Consider the following 10,000-nt stretch of genomic DNA (forward strand, 5'->3'; position numbering starts at 1 on the left):
AATTTAAAACTAAGCTGTTGCCAGAAAACTTAAAACACATCACTTCCTGTATGCAAGATCAGTTTTACCTGACCAAGTAAGCAAATATTAAACTTTTATAAACAGCATGTAGAGTGAATTACTATTTATATAATCATTGTTATATTAATTGCTATGTAGTTAAACTAATATGATGGATCACACCCCCCACCCCCAGATCCACGGGATTGCTCTAAAAAAGCTTTCACACTGAGTGATGGTCATTGTGTCGCAGAATGTGTGTGACCAAAGCTGTGTGTAGGTGTGTGAGCTTGCCTAACATATGCCTTATGTTCATTTTTCATTACTCAGGAATGATATTACTCGGTTTTCCTACCGTTAGTGAACCTCAGATTTTATTTTTTTTGATTTTTCATTGAAATCCATTTGAAAGAATAACTCTTTATTTAGAGTGAGGCAACTTTATTCTGTGTGTAAGCTACATAACTGCACCCTCATCCCCAAAAAAATGGTTAGGCATTATTCATTTAAACTTTTTTTTTGCTTGAGTAAATTGCAAAGAATAATCCACTACTTAGTGGACAGACAAACTTGCATGACATTAGATAAATAAAGGGCTGCAACTGCCAAATATTTTCATTATCCATTAATCTTGCAATTATTTTCTTAATTGATTAATCGTTTGGTCTTTAAAATGTCACCAAATGCCCATAACAAGTTCAAAGAGCCCAGGGGTAAGTCTTTAAATCTCTTGTTTTGTCCAACTCACAGTCCTTAACCAAAAAATATTGCGTTTAATATCAGAGAAGATTAAGACAACCAGAGATTGACATTTAAGAAGCAGGAACCTGTTTTGCTTTTAAAAAAAAAACAAAAAACGACTTCGATATAACATAATCAATTGATTATCAAAATAGTTTACAAGTCATTTTCTGTTAAGCAATAATTGACTAATTGACAAATTGCTTCAGCTCTACTGTACAGCTAACCTGACGCGCCAGGTGCTCCGTTAACACAGGGCCATATGAGAAGCCGTCATTGGAAACACACACGTTGGTCATTGATACCTTGGAACATCCAGACACTGTTTGATCTAATGTTACTTCACAGTCATCGAGGAATATACACATGTCTGTGTGTGTGTGTGTGTGTGTGTGTGTGTGTGTGTGTGTGTGTGTGTGTGTGTGTGTGTGTGTGTAATGCTTTAACATCCATTGTATTGTATTGTGTGCCCGCCTTTCTATCATGTGCTTGTATTTGTGCATCTCTGGTGGACAGTTGATAACAAAGGAAAAAAAAAAGACATCCATATGATGACGGGTAGCTGTCTAGTCCTGCTGCTCATCCAAGTTACACTTGGTCACACACACACACACACACACACACGACAGCTGAAGCTGAGTCATTGATGCATCATATCCCTACATGCCTGCGTGCGTACAGACACACACACACACACACACACACACACACTAATGCTAAATGTTTTGTATCACAAGGCTGCAGCCAGGCCATCAAGCGTGTACGCATCCTGGACACTCTGCTCCAGTTAGCTTCGCTGCACATGCATCTCACACACACATGCACACACAGTCACACGCTATATCTCTCATTCCCGTTTCTTTTTCTCTCTCTCTTTTTCCATCTACTATGAAATCTCTGTGCACATCAGCCAGATGCAGCAAGCAAATCTGGCTCCAAAGGCCAGCCCCACACAGAGCAAGCTGACATACAGGCAGAGGCAGCAAGGCACACAGGCCAAGACACTAAGCATCAGCATCATCCAAATCCCCTGCTCTTAAAAAGGATCTAAGCCATCACACCCACTCCAAAAATATCAGTCTTAAAAGGCAAAAGTCCTGTGCCTTCTGTTCCATGGCACCAGGTGTATATAGATGTCAGCCTCAAAACTGTGGGAGGGATTACTTTTGGTATGGGATACTAAGGCTAGACTATTTCATTAAGAAATTTGAACGATGACCTGATAAAAAATAATTTTCCAATGCGATTATATATATATTAGTTATATAGTATCAGTTCATCAGGAATTTACCTGATGAAGGTTTCTCTAAGCTTTTGATCATATCCTACGCACCTGCCCAACAAAAGAGGTGTGCAAAAAAAGCTTTCCTACGCTTTAAATATCTGCACATTGCATTATGTTTGGTAAAATCCAACCAATAAATAACAATATTTTCTCAGAAGTTGTAAAATACAAGAGATGCACAACACGCAAAGGTTTCAAGTCTGGCCTTAAGATTCAGCATCATCATACTCTCAATACTTAACACTGGCTCAAGGCAGCTCAAAGCAAAATTCTGCCAGTGTTAAGGTGTTGAAGGCCTAAATTATGTATGCTTGTTATTTATTTACTGTAGAGTGGAGGGTAAGACATGGGTGTGCATTTACCTTATAACTTTGGAAACATATTGAGTCCAGCAGCTGAAGCAGTGAGGGGGTGATGAGCATCAAGGTTGGTTATATAGTATATGTTGGCCAAGTAAACGTCAACAAGAACACATACGTTGTCCTATATGGAAAGGTCCCCTGAGACATCATGCAATCCTGCTACCATCTATGAAGCTGCTTTAACATAACATTGCAGCATTGGGACTGGCGGCCTGCTGTACTGTAGCCTGACTAAAGTCAATTTCATGGCTTTGGTTTCTCTCCAAGAATGCCCCAGAACATGCTTGGAAACCACCACAGGTTGCCACATAAACAACAGACATGGTTTCAGTTTACCCGCTTACATAATGTGAAAGATCACATATACAGGCTTACATGCTTATTGCCTTAGGACATCTCTAGGTCACGGAGGTATTTTTGAAAAGCATGAAGCCTTCAGCTGAGACCTTCATGTCTGTGATCAAGGTGTGACGAATGATGAACTGTAGAGTACAGCATAGCAATGGAACTGTATGCATACAACCTCTAGGTTGCAGATATTTCTTATATCCTAGTCAGGGTTACTAGCAATTCAATGAAAAACACTTGGTTACCCTGCTATTAAGCATTCATCTCTGTGCTTGTATAGTCAGGCTTTTGTGTGTGTGTGTTTTCTATCAGTTTACCTACAATATGAACTTGTGTGTGAACATGTGTGTTTAGTGAATCGGTGTGTCTCCTGGTTGCATCAGCGCTGTCTGTCTCATCTCTCCTGCTTGAGCTCTACTTTAGATACTGAAACACACACTCACAGAGTCAGTTTTACCCTACGTCAAGGAGCTTTGAAAGCAGTTTTAGTCGGCAGATGAGTAAAAGACCGCTAAAAATGGAGCAAACGACCACTGATGTCATGTGATCACTCTGGAGACTCTGCACACCTCCCTCTCATCCTCTTTCACTCTTCCTCCTCTAAGATGTGTGAAGTGATGCAACGTGGTAACAACAGGTTGTAACATGGGGGGCTTGGTAAAGCGGTCACTAACCTGGCAAAGCCCAGTGTTTTGACGGTTTACTCTGTGTGTGTGTGTGTGTGTGTGTGTGTGTGTGTGTGTGTGTGTGTGTGTGTGTGTGTGTGTGTGTGTGTGTTACTGTGGGGTTTAGTGTGCAGACTGCAGACTCTTTTTGTCATCTTTGATATCAAATATTTCACATAGGCCAGTACAATTCATTTTCAACTCAGTAAATGCAATCTAATAGACACAAGATCTAAAGAACTTATTCTGGGACTTCTCCGATGGTTTTATCTGTACTTGAACACATGGTGTGGGCCAAAGTTCAACATGCTTACACAAGAAACACACAAGCAGAAAGACACAAACAAACAAATACTCTACCAGCCCCAGGGCCCCTGTTGGTGCTGTTATAACTAATTCATGTACCAACATGTTGTTGCAGGACCAAGTCCATCAGGCGGATATGGCTCTATACCATGTGCTGCAACAGACATTTTTTAAAATGGGACATGCCATTGTCTACTCTTAGTCAATTATATGCAAGAATAATATACATGATAAAATGTTTTTCCAGAAATGTAAGTCACCAGTATTGATTTAGTTTCATATTTATTTAGAAGGAAGAAGGACATGGCGTCAGACAGAGCCACATTCTGATAGTGAGCTGAAAAACATTTAGTTTTGGAGAACAAAAATGAAACGGTTCACAACATTTTGAACTAAATCCAGGTCAACCACGACATATAAGTGATACAAAAACTTGAGAAAAAGAGTAGGGCTGCAACTAACGATTATTTTCATTGTTGATTAATCTGTCGATTGTTTTCTCGATTAATCGATTAGTTGTTTGGTCTTTAAAATGTCAGAAAATGGTGTAAAATGTTGATCAGTGTTTTTCCAAAGCCCAAGATGACATACTCAAATGTCTTGTTTTGTCCATAACTCAAAGATATTCCATGTACTGTGATAGAGGACTGAAGAAACTAGAAAATATTGAAGCTTTTTCATTAAAAAGAATTACTCAAACCGATTGATTATCGAAATAGTTGCCGATTAATTTAATAGTTGACAACTAATCGATTATTTCTGCAGCTCTAAAAAAAAAAAAAAAAAAAAAAAAAAAAACAAGAGTTGTCCAAGTCAAATCAAGAGCACAACTTGTTAAAAACAAAAAAAATCTACAATTTTGTCCAATCCAAAGTTGTTTTTATTTTCGATTAATTTGAGGTCCAGTAAAATATTGTGACGATTAAGAAAAAGATTAAAGTTCAAATAATGCAGGGATGGTTGAATTTGCATTAATTCTTGCAAGTGCAAGATCACAGGAATTAACAGGTCTGACAAATAAAATTTTTTAGATTGTATTTTGAAATATACAAAATACAATGTTCAAAATTGTATGTGCATTTGTGGACAATATGGATGCATGAAAACATCTCTTTATTCAGATATGTTGGATTAAGTTTGATAGAGAACAGCTTTACAGAAACACCAAATTGCTTTTGTGTGGACACTTGAAAAGTGGATTCATCTCATTCTCCCTCCTATCTTATCTATAACAATTCACTTTCATTTCACTGGGGTCATTTTGTTTTGAAAAATGAATGTGATTTTCTTATCATTTGTTGCAATCTCCTGGGTTTGCCTGTATTCTTATGAGGACAAGTGCATCTTCTGAATTTAAATGTGCACAAAAAAAAATATATCTGTGCCATTACGCCATTGAGAGCACACAAGTGTCCATGTGTGTGTGTGTGTGTGTGTGTGTGTGTGTGTGTGTGTGTGTGTGTACAGCCAGGGGGTTTAGCGGCTTACTGGCCCCCCTACCGGCTTTAGGCAGGAACAGGAATTAGGCAGACTGTGGGAATTCTTACTGGGATTAAAATCACCAGCTCTAATCAGAAACCGAAAAAAATAACTGGTAAATCTGCTAAATTGTGCACTGAGACATAGTGTGACGGCAGTTATGTGTATAAGAGAGAACAATAATAAGAATTACGTAATGATTCAGTTCTATCATGACATTATAAAGAGCAGGCTTCGAGCTTTGGAGTTGTGTGTGTGTGAAGGTGTGAGGTTGCACATGTACAGTATCAGGTATGAGTGCGCAAGGAAGCCTGAATCACACAACCATAGAAACATTTTTTAATCACTGCACTTCAATAATCCTGTCTAATAAAAAACTTAAAGACTGCCAGAAGATAGAGACTTACATCTCACCACAATGCAAGGTCCCTGGAGAGTACTGCGTGCGTGTGTGCGCCTCCTGCATGACATTAAATGGGTCAGCCTCGTTATGAATAATATAGAAGCCTATTTAAATACACAATGCCAGGTTGTATGGTGATGATAAGTTGATTTAAAGGGCCAAATGTAACATCAATCAATCAGTGGAAAAACTGAAGTGGCTGTTCCTCCTGTGACTCAATACACACTGTAAGGATGCATGGATACTGTAGGGTATAGGTATCCATGTATGCCTACACAAACATACAAAACCTTAATAACAAAACAGCTTAATTCAAATGTTGATTCTCCAGACTGGACCCTCATGGACTTCAGTCATATGTACTAGAAGTGTCTGAAGCGTTTCACTGTCTTTATGTCAAGTTTAAATATTTGTATGAACAGTATCCACACTCACGCTTTTTGTAGGATATGTGACTGTGAAGGCATATTTATACATTAAAATATTCAATATACCGAGTAAAACTATTATTATTCTCATATTAAACCCTAAGATAAAGATCCCAAGGCCCTCTACATTTTAATACAGCAGAATTTTCTTGATAAGAGAGCGGAGTCACCAAACCTCGCGTCAGTGGTCCTGCTCGGATTTAACATCTCGCCACTGCACTCAAAGTTCAGTCAGGGGGGGGACTGCAGGAAACAGTCACAGCTCGGACTCGTACCCTTGACCTTCTGCATCTAGGAATCAGCCTCTACATACAGTATGTGCGCCAGCGCTACCAACTGAGCTAACCCAGCCAAGTATCAAGTTTAAACCTTGTTTTAATCAGATTTTTTAAGTCCAGAATGTCCCTTTAAGCTACCATGAGACTTTATTGTGGACTGTGGAATTTTACAGGCTTGGCCAGTCTGAATCACATGTACTCTGCCCTCAAGTTCACCAGCCTGCAAGTAAGGGACTGCATTTATATAGTGTCTTTCTACCTTACCAGGCAAAGTGCTTTACAGTTTGCCTCTCATTTACCCATTCACAAACCCATTCATACATGCAACGCGCTGGCACGCCCATTAGGACAACATTCAGGTTCAATGTCTGATGCTTGACAGGAAGAGTCGAGATCAAACTGCTAACCTTGTGATTAAAGAACAACCTGCTCTACCTCCTGACACCTTCAAGGGTTGCTCTGTAACCTAAATTGCTCCCTTTTACCACACCCAATCATCAAAAGTTCTTTTTCCACTCAGTGTGTGACTCAGCAGCAAGACCCACAGCACAGAATGTACACTTACACGGGCTCACCTGACTTCCCACTGGATCCAATGATTGGTGCTGGTTTGTGCGAGGATGACAAGTTGACATAAGGATTTACATTATTACCCAATTCACAAAATTCCGAGCCACAGACACAAGCCACAGTCAAACCTCAGGCTTCCTATACTCACTACAGCTTAAAGATTACATAGCAAGACAACTTACAATGAAAAATTAAAACAAAACATTTCGAAACTCAAAGCAAAAACCAGAAATCCGTGGTTTTCAAAATAAATTATCAAACAAAAGTCTGCATTTCAAGGCTACCATTGTCCACCAGATTCAACTGCAATATTTAATTTTTAGTCATTTAACACAACACAATGACTAGGGTAGTTACATGGCTACAATAAATTAAGAGTGATGTGTAGATGCAAAATGCAACTTTAAAGTCGGACATCAAACCTGTGAAACTGGGCTGGCAGGCTTCCAGTTTAAAGTATTCAACCCCCCTTACACAGGACATGTGCGCACGCACGCTTTACTGTACAACGAGTGAAACCGGATGAAATGCATGGTGACCACGAGACAAGTGGGAGTTGGTCTGTTGGATGTTTGCAACAATCTGCTTACCAAATAAATCACCTGTATAGCCTGTCAGAAATTTGTTAATTAACTTAGTTAACTTATTTGCATGCTGAAAGTTTCACAAAGAGAAAAGACTTTGGTTTATAAATAACAACAACGATAAAGAAAAACAAGGAACAGATGACAGAGAAAAATAATAGACCAGATAGCGTCAGAGATGTGTATTACCTACTGTTGGGGACCAAGAGTTTGGTTAAATCTGATTTTAATCAAAAGGCCTCAGATTAAACTGACCTCTGGATACAGGACACACATGTGCTCAGAGACAAAGGAACATGTGACCAAGACAAAGGAATCTTGGCCTCCATGTAAACCCCAAAGCCGGGGTAATTCACACCTCTATGCGAAATGCCAGCCAGAAGGGAAACTCCTCACAACTGGCAGGAAGTCAAATGACTACAAAAGTGTAGTTTTCACCCTTTCAAGAGTTTTGAGTCTTCCTATTGGTTCAGCGGGACCATAAACACAGCAGGTGGGTTTTAACCTATAAATAACCTGACCCTAGGAAACTCCCTCGTCTTCCGTTGCAACTCGGTTGCTGAAAGGACAACCGAGGCAAGCGCTTGTGCTGAACTTCCATTTTCTGAAGAAAGTGGATTTTATTTCGGTGGATCCTTGAAAACACACCAGTGTTTTCATATCTGCAGTAAGAAGGAAACAACGTTTTCTTCTCAAAGTCGACTAAACTTGCCCCTTGCTGCTTTTTTGGAGGGAAGTTTCTCCGTGGCCGCTGACGAGCGCCAGGGACCCGTTCCGTTTCATTTCTGGACAGAAACAAACGGACTGAACACACCGTAAGAAGGCTTACGTCTGGGCAGAGATAAGTAGTGTGTTTATTAATGAGCAAAAGGGGTTCGCTACCATTGTTGCCATTAATGTGATCTGATTTAATCATGTACTGGTCCATATGTGATTATTAATCTTGTCTGTGAATGTATAAATTGATCACTATACTCGTTGATTTATGTTGTGTTAAGTAGCTGGGTATAACTGTAATCGCTACCTGCTTAAACCACTCCTTTCAGGAGTTTAGTTACTGTCTGCGATAGAATCGCGAAAATCAGCTGTTAGTCACTGAATTAGTTATAATGACAAAAGTTTCCCTCAGTAAGTCAAAAGTCTCAGTCTGTCCTAAACCACACGTTAGCCCAGACCTGAGTGGCTGAGGGGAACTGGGTCATTATCGATAACTAAAGATCAGAGTGCCCTTTTTTTCTTTACTCTTCTTCTCTTTCTTCTCTCTCTCTAACACACACACACACACACACACACACACACGACACAGGCTAGCCGCGTAGCTCCCGAGCTAACGCTGCAGGCTAGCTTCACACGTGGAATCTGCTTACGTTCGGACAGAGCTAACACAGGGACTAGCGACCATACCGGCTAAGCGTGCGCGCTGCCTAGCAACCCCCTCGGCTTCTTCAGCCCCTCCCCGTGCACGCAGCACCATTACCGCCCTCTTGAGGCCAAATAGTTTTGTGCAGCTCACAGGAGTAGCCATTTTGGGTAGTTTTGTGTGAGAAATACATGTCGACATGCCCCTCCTCTCTCTCACACACACACACACACACACACACACACACACACACACACACACACACACACACACACACACACACACACACACACACACACACACACACACACACACACACACACACACACACACACACACACACACACACACACACACACACACACACACACACGTGTCCATGACACATGCGGCTTTGTTTTTGCTTTGTTTTTGGTTGTGAAGAGGTATATGAGTTTATTATTGAAGGATTATTGATTAGCTACCGATAATTGTGACGTTAATAAATCTTATTATGCTTAATTAGCAGTTGCTTGTGATTATTTGTGTACTTGTTGTAATAATTGCTGGTCAATCAGGTCCGTGCTTGGATTCACCCCTTCCTTTAATTCCTTTTTAAAGGATTACCACAGAATGAGACTGTTCCACAGTTTGATTATTGGTCCCTGACTTGCAGGGTGGTGCCCCATTTTTGATTGTTTGTCGATTTGATAAAGTTATTAATAACCATATTCATAACTTTATTAATATTGATAAAACCTCTTTGATAATTTGCCAATGATCAAATCTGTACCCTACGAGAATCCTACACTACACTGTAAAATATTACAGACCCATTTAGTTATGTCCACTTATTTCTTATTTTTAACTGAACGAGCTTATACAAGTTGTCGATTTTGAACTTAACTTTGAGTTTTTGAAAGTTAAACTTGCATTTATTCGTTGGGTTGACTATTTAAAAAAATGTATGTGTTGATCGAACTAAGGTATGTAAGTTAAGTTATCAACCAATTGCAGTCAGGACTGCAACTGGTTCATTGGCTGGCCAATTCCCATGATGCAAGGCGGTAAATAGAGATTTGTTAAAATTTGCTGAAAAGTTTGCAGTTTGTTTGAAATACAAATGTAACTTTATGAATTCCGTTTATTAAACGTGTGTTTAGAATGTAGTGTTTAGTAATAGGCTTCCTTCAGCCATTAATCTGCGGCGTG

At 39.7% G+C, this 10,000-nt stretch overlaps 1 protein-coding gene across 3 annotated transcripts in view; it reads right to left on the bottom strand.

Annotated features, from left to right (window-relative positions):
• taok3a (TAO kinase 3a) overlaps positions 1 to 10,000 on the bottom strand; it is an 87,710-nt gene that overhangs the window by 38,045 nt on the left and 39,665 nt on the right. The window lies entirely within an intron of this gene.

Source organism: Perca flavescens, chromosome 5 (assembly GCF_004354835.1).
Source record: "Perca flavescens isolate YP-PL-M2 chromosome 5, PFLA_1.0, whole genome shotgun sequence".
Classification (NCBI taxonomy): Eukaryota; Metazoa; Chordata; class Actinopteri; order Perciformes; family Percidae; genus Perca; species Perca flavescens.